The following is a 13,743-nucleotide window of genomic DNA, read 5'->3' as shown; positions in this document are numbered from 1 at the left end:
GATGCTTAGCTGTGATAACTGAGGCATCAGTGGCTGCAAAATGCCTTACCAAATAGTGGAGGCTGTTATTGCAGCAAATTGGGGCCAAGTCAATATGAATATGATAATCAGGTGTAAAGAATCCCTAAACTTTTGACTTATAGTCTTTTAAGGGACCAGGCTATGAGTAAAACAAAAGGGAATTTTTGGCAGGTGTCACCCTAGCAAAGGGAAAAGTGTTAGGCGAGCGTAACCCAAACCCCCTGCTGATAGGGACCAAGGAGGGTTAAAAAAAAGAAAAAGCAAAGGGAAGGTGAGAAATCATTTGTTTAGGAGGGCGGGCAGTAAGACACACTTAGGCTCTCACCGCCTCTCCTCTTCGCTCTCGGCTTACCCAGCAGTCCGGCCAAAATGTACGAGGTTGAATGTAATAGATATCTGCGGTCTACTCACGCGCTACATGATCCAGCTGCTATGTGCCTCCGCCAAGGACCCCCCGGGGACCATTACACTCCGCAGTCCTTCCTCTGGGGCCTTTTTCAGCCCTCTTTAACACTTAACACAGGACCTCCTGAGCCCAAGCTTCTGCCACTTTTCAGGGAAAGCACGGCTATTAATTAAGGTAATTAGGCTGTGAGCCGGCAATTAGAAACCGCAGATGCTTTTAGCAACTGCCGTTCGCCTTCCAGAAAAGACTTGGTTTCAGCCCCATCTGCTGAACTCCAACTCGCCACAGGATCTAGTGTTTCGGGGGGGGAAAGGAACACGTTATTCGAAACGCAGACCTTCACCTGACCCCAGGGGTCGATTTTAGGACCCTTTGAGTTCTGATCAGATTTTCAGTTTTCATCATTTTTCGTCGATGATACGAAGCGACGGACGAAAGTAGCATCGTATGTCCACAAGCTGGAAGTAAAAGTGATCTGTTTCTGAAACGCAACCCTGGTTGGAATATATTGCAGCACTTTAAGGTCTATCGATTTGTTATTACACCCGTACGTAGTTATATGGAGACGACAGCGCTGGCTGGACGTGTATTGAAAAGCCGTTTGATTTGTATTGATAGGTTGATTCTTTAGATATTGATCGGACGACGCGTTTCTAATGATACGGCTGGATTTGTGCGGTGTTTGTATCGACTCTTGCGTAAGTAGGCATTGATAAGCTGCTAGGTTACTATCGATTGTCGTTGACATTCAGGACACAGCGCAACAGTCTAACACGGTGTATTTTTTTTTCTTTTTAAATGGAGTGACAAAAATAAAAAAAAGAAACTGTTTTCTTACAATTTTGCCAATGAGCTACAATGCCGGGAAAAAACACCTCTCAGGATACAGGATAGACCTTTTAAACTTTACATTTTCCAAGCGATTGAACTAAAAGGCGAAGCTTAGCCCATCAAAAGCTCTTTTTCTTCACCTCACCCTATATTTTAGCAACTTTTCCATCTATCAAAGAGAACTTTCATGCTCTTCAAACACAAAATGACATGCCTTTGCCTTCGCATTCGCACAAAAGGAAGATATTTGTGGCAGTATGGGTGTTAGTCATCCCTCCCTTTTTCTTTAAAAGCTTCAACAAAAAGCTCAAGCAGCACTTCTTACAGTCCAAAATACCCGCCAATGTTGATACATATACTGGCTTATGGTTTACAAGGCTCTGAGGCGTACAACAATCGTTACTCAGAACACTCAGAATGCTCTGATTACCCCTTTTTCATTCCAGTTCACTCCCATGAAATTACCATTTGCATTACGACTCATGCAGAACTGAACAATCAAGAAACGCCAGTTCCTCCCAGATTACCATCTCTATTTTTCTGTTCTCTCTTTACAGCCAAGACTAATATTTCATTTACTTCATACATAGTGCTGTATTTTTTCCTCTCACTGACCATGTAAATAACCAATCGATTTCCATTAGCAGGCCCTGATGATGGGTTGCTACTGAGAGTTTATGAAAGCTGCCAGCACATGCGGTTTAATAACGGAGCGATGTACTCCTGACTTGCAGAGTGGAATTATAATGAAAATGGATTAAATAGCTCAATGAAATGATAGAAGGTTATTTAAACGTTTAACTTGGGTCTGTTTAGTATTTTTTGTCCAGTATGAATCAGTACAATTTTAGTACAGCCTTCATTAAAGGGCAACAAACTCATTAGCTACATGTGGTGATGTGAGCCTCTGGAATAGTCACTCGGTGCTAATTTAAAGAGGCACGGTCAGGCTTAAGGCTAGGTAATGACTTATTTATGGTGATAAATAGTAAAAGCCAAGAAAAATTGACCAATAAAGAAATTGTGTTTAGCTATATTTCCCAGACTGCTTTTAACTGAAATAAACAGTTCATGTTGATCCATGAACTTCGCCATACAGATACAATAACAACCGATCCAGCTGTTTAATCAAATCAAATGTGATTCTGCCACTTTAGGCCAAATAATCATTATTTAAGCACAACTAAGCACTCGAGTGGCAGAGTGGTTTATTACTTTGGCTCGTTAATGCTGAGATTCAGGTTCGAGCATGAATTAGTAAAATTTTTGTACAACCTGCATTAAACAGCAACATTTATGGGCTACAAACTCATTGGCTGCATGTGGTGATGTGTGAGCCTCTGAAGTACAGTAGTCACTCAGTGTAAATTAAAGGAGCATGGTAACTATAAAGACTGGGTAATGGCTTATTTATTATCAACACTGTAGTAAAAGCCAAGAAAAATTGACCAATGAAAGGAATTGTGTCTAGCTATATTTCTAAGACTGTTGGTCCATGAATTTCACCATACAGACACAAAAACATAAGTGAAAGTACTCAAAGGACGCTTATCACCCGTATCATTTCAAGTAGCTGGTTTTAAAGGGCCCTATGTGGTGCATGTGGTGATGTTAGCCTCTGGAATAGTCACTCGGTGCAAATTAAAGTAACATGGTCACAATAAAGACTGGGTAATGACTTATTTATGGGCAGCACCTCAGTAAAAGCCAAGAAAAATTGACCAATAAAGGAACTGTGTCTAGCTATATTTCCCAGACTGCTTTTCACTGAAAAAACAGTTCATGTTGGTCCATGAACTTCACCATACAGACACAATGACAACCAATCCAGCTGTTTAATCAAATCCAATGTGATTAGGCCAAATAGTCATTAATCATTCCTTTGGCTCACTACTGCTGAAATTCAGGTTCGATCATGGATTAGTACAATTTTAGTACAGCCTTCATTAAACACCAACATTTATGGGCTACAAACTCATTAGCTACATGTGGTGATGTGAGCCTCTGGAATAGTCACTCGGTGTGAATTAAAGAAGCATGGTCACTATAAAGACTGGGTAATGACTTATTCATGGTCAACACCATAGTAAAAGCCAAGAAAAATTGACCAATAAAGGAATTGTGTCTAGCTGTATTTCTAAGACTGTTGGTCCATGAACTTCACCATACAGACACAAAAACATAAGCCTTTGATTTACATTTTAATTAATTTACATTCTTTCCTTTTAAAAAAACAGTTCATGTTGGTTCATGAACTTCACCATACAGATACAATACCATAACCAATCCAGTTGTTTAATCAAATCAAATGTGATTCTGCCACTTTAGGTCAAATAATCATTATTTAAGCACAACTAGGCACTCGAGTGGCAGAGTGGTTTATTACTTTGGCTCATTACTGCTGAGATTCAGGTTCGAGCATGAATTAGTACAATTTTAGTACAGCCTTCATTAAACAGCAACATTTATTGGCTACAAACTCATTGGCTGCATGTGGTGATGTGAGCCTCTGAAGTAGTCACTCAGTGTAAATTAAAGGAGCATGGTAACTATAAAGACTTGGTAATGACTTATTTATGGTCAATACCCTAGTAAAAGCCAAGAAAAATTGACCAATAAAGAAATTTACTGAAAAAACAGTTCATGTTGGTCCATGAACTTCACCATACAGACACAAAAACATAACCACAAGTACTCAAAGGACGCTTTTCACCAGTAGCATTTACATTTTTTAGCATTTAGCAGACGCTTTTATCCAAAGCGACTTACAGCACTGTGACTATATACAGTCTAAGCTATGGAGGGTCTTGCTCAAGGGCCCAATAGCAGCAACCTGCCAGTGATGGGGTTTGAACCAGCGACCTTCTCGAGTGGCACAGTGGTTTATTATTTTGGCTCACTGCTGCTGAGATTTAGGTTTTCAGCAGTGGTATCAGGCTGCCGGGCACTTGCACAGACATGGCTGGTCATGTCATGTCATATATGATGCTTGTATGGCAGCCAGGTCAAAAACAGCCAAGGCGCTCTAAATCAATTTAATACTTTAGGGCAGTTGTAGCCTAGCGGTTAAGGTACTGGACAGGTAATCAGAAGGCTGTGGGTTTAAGCCTTACCACTTGCCACTGTTGGGCCCTTGAGCAAGGCCCTCAACCCTTAATTGCTTAGACTGTGTACTGTAAGCCGCAGCTGCTAAATGCCGAAAATGTAAATATACTAAGACACATTACTTTTCCTTTAATTTGTCACCCAGTTGTATGTATGTTTTGCATGTTCTCTGTGTCTGCATGGGTTTCCTTCAAGTACTCTGTTCCCCCTTCTCCAAAAAGGTAGACTGGCTGCTCAAATTGCCCTTAGGTATCTTTAAGTGACTGTATGTGAGTAATCAATGCCCTGTCATGGACTGGCACTCTGTCCAGGGTGCTCAAGGTTTCCATTAGACAGTGGACTCAATGGGACCTTGACCAGAATGACGCGATGATAAAAATGAACATAAAATAAATAAAAATGTGATGTATTGTTCTTTTCCTTCATCTCTTTTGAAATAATTATACTCTGGTGTTACTAAGTCTGATGATCTGCTCTATCTGCACTATATGGTCAAAAGTATGTGGACAATTGACCCTTAGCTTGCTGGACATTGCATGTTTTTTGCAGCTATGATGAATGCAACACTTCGGTGGGCATCTGTGGGAATTTGTAACCATTTCGGTACAAGAGCAATTGTGAGGTTAGGCACTGGTTGAGGCCAAACTTCTGTACAGGCCCCTGGAATTCCATTAAACCAAACTGGTCAAACTATGTCATAATAGAGCCTGTACTGAGCATGTGGCACAGTTGTGGTGGAACTAGTAAGGCCTTTCCCCAAACTGTTGAGACAAAACTGAAAGCACGGAATAGATTTTATGTAATTGATTCATACACCTGCTAGGAATGGTCATAACTGAAGCTATACATATTAAGTTAGTAAATAACAGAGGTGTCCGCATATGTTTGGCCACTGTGTGTGTGGTACCCCGATCCAGGCGCTTCCTCTGTCTTATTAAATATCTGACTGAGCACAGGCAGACAGTTAAAATCCAGGATCCCGTACCCCCGGCAGAGAAAGTGCGCACTGAGCGATTTGTTTAATTTAATGCCAGTGTTGAGGAGCTTAAGTCATTTCAGGCCTTTCTGCACCACTTCCTCATCAGAGATGAACGTCAGAGGGTACACTTTAAAAAACCTTTATTGCTGCTCTGCAATTATTTGGGGACAGACACAATTACCATAAAATTTATACCGCTATGGGTCAGGATGATGGAAAGGAGGTCTGAGTAAAAATCACACTAGCATTTTGTACAGGCCGGTCACCTCACCTAGCTCACAGCTCCGTGTGCTTGTGGTGTTGTCTTTGCGTTTTACGGAACGGCCGGCAGGACGAAGAGGCGCGCTCGATCGAAACAGACAAAGCCATATCCGATTATCATTATTACTGTCTATTTCAATCTCGCCTCCTTCTCCTCCCTGTGCTTTCTCTCCAGTGCCGGTGAGGCTTCTTGGTTTTGGTGTTTAAAGCGAGTGACAGTGCCACCAGTCAGATTTAAGATGAACAGCATGCGGCAGACCGGGCGGCTGGCGAGGCCGCGCCAAGACTAAAAATGCCACAAATACGCCAAACAGTACGAGCAGGATTTTAGCAGGTACTCAAAGGACACTAATCACACATAGCATTTCAGCTGGACAAGCACCTTAAGTAGCTGGTCTTAAAGGGTCCCATAAAATAATTTGCTGTGAAATTCAATATTTAAGGTTTGTGTTTAGCGATTTAATGTATTTCATTCACGTAGCATTCAAGTGCCTCACGTTTACTGGTTATTTGCACTATAAGCCAGTCCTAGTGTAACTTAGCATCTTTAGACATTGCTGAGCTTATAAAGTAAGAAATAAACTCTACATAGACAAACTATCAGGAGCAGAATACTTTACTGGTTTGTTTTTTAGGTGCAGCACAGACTACACAGAGATGATCACGTGTGTAGAGAAGCACACTTTTTTTTATTGATTATGGAATCCCCAAAAGGACAAAATGACCTCACTGCACTTTTAAATGATCAGCGTGGATGTTAAGAGGAATACAGAGAGAAAAGCATGATCCTCCATTAGTTATAAAGGTCTCTGTAAAATCTGTCACTGACCAGTGTAAAGAAGCGATTGGTGACTTCAGGAGGGGTTAGTTTGCACCCTCCCTGGCCAAACTGGATGTGCTGCATGCAGCAGAGTAATTGCAATGAGTAAATTTGTAAATGAAGTAAATATGTATAACTGAATATAAAATATGAATAAATTCAGCTCTAAATCAGGCATTGTATACACAGATATGCCTGGGGGAGGGATGGGCAAAGCCCTGGAACAGCTTGGCACCCTGTCCCAGTAAATTATATGTATCCAAGTTAATTAATATATATATTGTCAGCCCAATATAGAGCTAAATTTATTTATTTATTCAATTATATATGTGTTTATTTATTATATATATATATATATATACATTATAACTATATGTTAAATTAATTTTATATTTATTGTTTTCATTATTTTTTATGTAAATTATAATATATATTATTTTTATAAGTATTAGTGTTTACTTATATATATATACTTACTTATTTACTTATATATACTATATATATACTTAAATATATGTGTGTTTATTTATTACATTTTTATGTAAAATATTATATATATATATATATATATATATAAATATATATATATGCATATATTTGTGTGTGTGTTAAATTCGTTTTACATTTATTTTTATAAATATTTTTGTTTACTTTGTTTACATGTGTTTACTTACTTATTTAGTTTACTTATATATATATATATAAATATACTTATTTATTTACTTATATATATACTATATATACTTAAATATATGTGTGTTTATTTATTTATTATCTATATACTGTACGTATATATTATAAATTATAACTATATGTTAAGTTAATTTTATATTTATTGTTTTAATTATTTTTATGTAAATTATAATATATATTTTTATAATTACTTATATATATATATATATATATATATATATATATATATATATATACACACACATTTATATAAAAACACAAAAAAATTTCAAGATTTTGTCATATCCAATTCCCCAAACTAACTTTTACCATTGATACAGACTAGGCTTTATTAAATATAAAAGAAAGATGCTAAATCACCTAACTGGCAACTTAGTTGTTATGTAAAATGCAAAAATAAATAGAAATACAATAAAATAGAACGCAAGTCCTTGTTTGTTCCAAAGATATAAAGTGTGAATTTCTATAATATTGTCATAAACTAGTACATATCAGGGCACGGCCTGTTTTTCTTTACATCAAATAAGTCTATATTCATGCTAGGATTGCAATATGTATAAGAAATAAAAAAACGATTGATGTGTAGCCTATACGACATGAGCTAGCGTCCGTCTGAATGTGCGTACATTACAATTTTTTTCCTAACCCAGTGTCACATGCAGTCACCTGGCAACATCCTCACAAGCTGCTTATTCAAGTCAGACAATATTTGGAAGGGAAAAAAGGCAAGTGAACAGGATAGAGAAGAAACCGGCTCGATATCAGAGGTGGATAGGAGATGAAAAGCTTAATTTCTGCCGGGATTGCCTCTGAGAATGTGCGATGCACAGCCCTCCCTGTCTCCGCTGCCACCTCTCACTCTCAATTATTTGGCTGCTGTCACAACAAATCAATCAAATTACCCCGGCAAGGCTGTGTGCAGGTGCTGCTAGCGCATCGCCACTCGCATTAGCTTTGAAATGTATGAGAGCGCTGGCAATTTTATCACTCTTATTTATTTAATGCGACTCGCTCCCCTGCGAGTCATCTTACAACCGCTGCAAAGTTAAATCATTAAAGGACAATGTGGAGGCTCAACTGTGGGGAGCACTTTAAATTAAACACAGAGAAAGAGACCATGGAGGGGGGGCTGGGGGACTGAGAGAGAGAGCGAGGGGAGAGCAGGGGGGGTGTCAGGCTTTGTTGAACTAGAGCAATAGGTGTATATTTAAATATAGAGGTTGTTTAAACTAAATCAGCTTTAGCAAAGTTTGCCAAATATTACGTTTTTCATTTACTTTCACTACTAGGCCAAAAGTATGTGGACACATTTGTTAATGAGCCCATCAATAAGGAATCTGTCTGTCTGTCTATCTATCTATCATCATTCCAATACAGCCTAAAGGTACTTGGTGGGGTCAAGCTCCAGGCTCTGAGCAAGGCCTTTAAGACTATCACATCTTCCATTCTTCTGGAGAGTCATTCCATCAAATTTAGGAGTGTATCTGTGGGAATTTGTGCCCATTTATTAAAAAGAACATTTTACCGTGAAGCCAGGCACTGATTGGTCAAGAAGGTCTGGCTCGTAATCCACATTCCACCTTAAATTTTCCTATTGATTCCTCTTCAGGATCAATAAAGTATCTGTCTGTTTGTCTGTCTGTCTGGCTATCTGTCTATTTGTTAGTCTGTCTATCTATCTATTTGTCTGTCTGTCCTTTTGTCTGTATATCTATCTGTCTCTGTCTGTCTATCTATCTATTTGTTTGTCTGTCTTTTTGTCTGTCTGTCTGTCTATTTGTCTGTCTGTCTATCTGTCTGGTTGTAGGTCTGTCTGTCTGCCTATCTCTCTATCCATCTGTCTGTCTGTCTGTCAGTCTGCCTGTCTGTCTGTCTGTCTGTCTATCTATCTGTCAGACAGACATCTGGCTGTCTATCTGTCAGTCTGGCTGTCTTTCTGCCTGTCTATCTATTTGTCTGTTTATCTATCTATCTGTCTGTCTGTGTCTATTTGTCTGTCTGTCTTTTTGTCTGTCTGTGTCTGACTATCTGTTCATCTGTTCATCTGTGTATCTGTATGTCTATCTATCTATCTATCTATCTATCTATCTATCTATCTATCTATCTATCTATCTATCTATCTATCTATCTATCTATCTATCTTTTTATCTATCTATCTATCATTCCAATACAGCCTAAAGGTGCTCAATGGGGTCAAGGTCCAGGTTTTGAGCAAAGCCTTTATGACTACCACAGCTTCCATTCTTCTGTATCTATAGGAATTTGTGCACATTTATGAAATAATGAAATAATAAGTTCTAGGGTTCCTAGCATTGAAATCCCAACAATATAGCAGCACCAGCCCAGCACTGTTCATACAAGTACACATAATGTACAAACATCTGGCCAGTTTAGGTCAAATAACGTATCTTTTAATCAATAAATGGGGCACAAGGTGTGGCAAAGTCAGAACTCGGGAAGTTTATTTATATGGTAAAGTATTAAAGAATATGCCAGTTCAGTGTACCTAATAAAGTGCTCAAAGACTCTTAGATATATTTTATAACTCATGTCAAATACACGCCTCATTGCAAACTCTAATTACCACAGTCTACTCTCTATAAACGTATCAAATCTTTTTTTAACCTCTGAAACGTGGCGTTCCCTGATCTCCCTGTTCTCTGTACCAGTTCCGCATCTTCATCTAAAGCCATCCAGCGCCATGACAGCAGACAGATTCCAGAGGGAGCGAGGAACTGCTTTCTTATCGTAGTGATTACAGCCAACATGACTGCTCATTAGCCTACATGAGCCGAGAGACGCAGGCAATTACCCCCTCACCCCAGAGTGCTGTTTTATGTTTCCTATAGAGAACACACGCATGAACTCAAACCCTCTTGTCAACCCCCCCGGTTCCTCCCTGCTACGCTACGCTGCGGGCTCTGATGCATCCGTGACCAGGCAGCTCTGCCATCTGAATATGAAAGAGTCTGACTTTACATTTGTTCTGCATTAACTCAGAGACGTGCTGACAAGAGGGAGGTTGATGTTTCATTTGTCGTGGGTGTCTGGATGGAAAAAAGAATGTAGCATTACATTAGTGTTTCCAAAAACGCTTACACGGGTCATGAAAGGATGTTTAGTTATGATCTAAGCGTGAGATCTGTGTGAAGAAGTGAAATAGAGAACAAATACTACTCTCACAGTACTTTGTATTTTAGGAGTAGTTCACTTTAATTGGTCGGGCTGATACAAGTTATCAGAAAAGGAAATGTTTCAGACAATATCATTAAATCTGACATTAAATGTGACGACGTCAAAGAGGATTTGCTGCACCGTCACAATAGCATCCACATCCAATTTCTATAAATACTCACTGTATTATCTTTAGTGTGTTAGCTACACACAGAAAACCAACAAGACACCCTAATAAGAGTCAATTTTACACCAGTCAACCATAACATTAAAACCACCTCCTTGTTTCTACACTCACTTTCCATTTTATCAGCTCCACTAACCATATAGAAGCACCTGACTGACTGTAGTCCATCTGTTTCTCTACATACTTTTTAGCCTGCTTTCACCCTGTTCTTCAATGGTCAGGACCCCCACAGGACCACCACAGAGCAGGTATTATTTGGGTGGTGGGTCATTCTCAGCACTGCAGTGACACTGACATGGTGGTGGTGTGTTAGTGTGTGTTGTGCTGGTACGAGTGGATGAGACACAGCAATGCTGCTGGAGTTTCTAAACACCTCACTGTCACTGCTGGACTGAGAATAGTCCACCAACCAAAAATATATCCAGCCAACAGCGCCCCGTTTGCAGCATCCTGTGACCACCGATGAAGATCTAAAAGATGACCAACTCAAACAGCAGCAATAGATGAGCGATCGTCTCTGACTTTACATCTACAAGGTGGACCAACTAGGTAGGAGTGTCTAATAGAGTGGACAGTGAGTGGACACGGTATTTAAAAACTCCAGCAGCGCTGCGGTATCTGATCCACTCATGCCAGCACAACACACACTAACACATCACCACCGTGTCAGTGTCACTGCAGTGCTGAGAATGATCCTGTGGGGGTCCTGACCATTGAAGAACAGGGTGAAAGGGGGCTAACAAAGCATGCAGAGAAACAGATAGGCCACAGTCAGTAATTGTAGAACTACTGTACAAAGTGCTTCTATATGATAAGTGCCAATGGCACTGCCAATTATGCCTGCCAGATGGCGCCCAAAAGACCAGTGGCAACGGCGACTTTCGAACCGAGGAGTTCAGAATCTCGGCACTGATGTGCTAGCAGACATTTTAAAGTTTTAAAAGGGCGCGTGGTGGCGCCATGGTAAATTACGCTACCTGCTACTGTTCCACAACAGTGCTATAGTGCTATCAACCAGTCAGGTAGTTACATACAGACATAATTGGCTATGTCTGAGAAAGGTGGGATTGCTGATTCCCCAGGATGGATTGGCATCCTTTATTGGGTGTGGTACTACATTTCTTCCAATGATTCCAATAAAAACCCACATCCACCTTGACACTGACCAGGATAAAGCAGCAATAAAACATGAAAATGAAATAAAAATAAAAAGGCGCATTGAGGTCAAACTTACAAGACTGGCTATATAAGGTTAAGAGAACTGATCAAGCATAAGAACCTCTTAGCTGTCTATTTTGGCAACCTTTAGCTAAGTGAAGCAGGCCTCATGGGTGTATTACGGCGAACGCACAAACTCCTGGTGCAAGTTTTTTGCCCACATGAGCGTTTATTAAAAGCTCCATCACCGTGATGCCTGTTGTTATTTATGCATGTTTGTATCCATTAGAGTCATCTCCTCCTCTATTCAGCCGCCTCAGCTATCTATCCATCCATTCGTCTGCACTCTTCCGGCCACTTGTTTTTTTCTCTCCTTTTTTCCGACTGTGCATTATTTTAATCTCCAGCCTTCCGAAAAATATAGAGCAAAAAAGATGCGCTACTTTCCATGCACTCAAATGTCTAACTTGTCATTTTTTAGTTAGATATTAGTGAAGGCACCTCATCCAAGATTCATGACTGACGCTTTCCCTCCTCCACCCCTCGGTCTAATGGTATAAAAGAGACAATGTTTTAAACATTAAAATGAAAACCATTTACAACTATGATCAAAAGAGAACACTTGCGCATTAAAGTTTAAAAAGGGATGAAGATAAGTACGGACAGCGGGACAGATAGATAGAAAGATGGGCGAGGAAAAGAGGACAGGAGCGTGTTAGAGACTCTCATGAAGAAGAAAGAAGACTAAACTAAGTGCTTTTGCACCGGGCTGCAAAACGTTAACCTGTAATGAATAGAAATTCCCTTTTCAGCACTGTTCTGTACTTTTTTGCTTTCAAAAGTCATTTGAAACACACACTGAGTGTATATCAGAAGCACTTTTGGGTTATAAGTGGTCTGCTTGCTGTAATTGCTGTTCTGGAAGAATGTGAAAGTCTTAGTGACTTCATTTACTCAATCTCACTTTCTTAACCGCTTATCCAATCAGGGTCGCGGGGGTCGCGCAGCTTTTCAATGGGCGCAAGGCACACAGTAACACCCTGGACGGGAAGCCAGTCCATCGCAGGGCAGACACACATACACATACACGCACCCTTTTACCTATTGGTAAATTACAATTCAGTGTCTCCAATTAACCTGACTGCATGTTTTTGGACTGTGGGAGGAAGCCGTAGCTCCCGGAGGAAACCCACGCAGACACGGGGAGAACATGCAAAACAGAAAGGACCCGGACCGCGCAGCCTGGGGATCGATCCCAGGACCTTCTTGCTGTGAGGCGACAGTGCTACCCACTGAGCCACCGTACCGCCATGACTTATCACTCACTGTTATGTCCTCCCAGTCACCCCTTACTATAGTCGTCATTAATACAGTTGTCATTACCATAGTCGTCATAACCATAGCAATGCTGCACATATGTCTATGTTTTTACAATTACATTTAGATTTATATATTGGCATTTAGCAGACACTCTTATCTAGATCGACTTACAGAAGTGCTTCCACAGTAAACATTTCCCGACTCCAGTTTAAGCAGACAACAGTCCAATAATACAAATCTGCGGAAACCCTGTTAGAACAAAGGTTTAATTATTATTTATAATAAGATTCTATAGAAGATTCTATAGAAGTATATCTACAGTGGTATCTTGTAACCTGACGCCCTTTGTGGAGAAATTTGTACCCTTAAACTCAACATGTTCAGCTTTTTTCAACGAACAGCCACTACGTTCAGCACTTGGCTTGAGCGGTGCAATAAAATGTCATCAAAGTGCACATATGAGACGGATCTGCATTTGTGTGGAATAAATTCATTCAAATCCACTCTGAAAGCTCCACATGTGTCTGTGTTTAGCTGTATTTTCCTCACTGTTTCACTTTTAAACTTGTGTTACAACTCGGGGTGCTGAGAAATTTAAATTTCTCATTAAAAAAAGCTTAACGTGACTTAGTGTAATAAAAGGCTGACACTAAACCTCTCTTAATTATTACTGCTCATAAGTTCTTGCCACTAATAAAATTCCTTGCTCGTTTTAGTACAATAAGTCACGTTAAGCTTTGTGCACCGGAACACTCCATAGGAAAGAACAGCACATGTGAATGCACCTT

General features: G+C 39.8%; 1 protein-coding gene across 1 annotated transcript in view; it reads right to left on the bottom strand.

Annotated features, from left to right (window-relative positions):
- Window positions 1-13,743, bottom strand: part of pou6f2 (POU class 6 homeobox 2) — a 107,438-nt gene that overhangs the window by 67,976 nt on the left and 25,719 nt on the right. The gene's annotated exons all lie outside the window — the stretch shown is intronic.

Source organism: Trichomycterus rosablanca, chromosome 23, assembly GCF_030014385.1.
Source record: "Trichomycterus rosablanca isolate fTriRos1 chromosome 23, fTriRos1.hap1, whole genome shotgun sequence".
NCBI classification, from domain to species: domain Eukaryota; kingdom Metazoa; phylum Chordata; class Actinopteri; order Siluriformes; family Trichomycteridae; genus Trichomycterus; species Trichomycterus rosablanca.
This window is presented reverse-complemented; position numbering and strand designations above follow the sequence as displayed.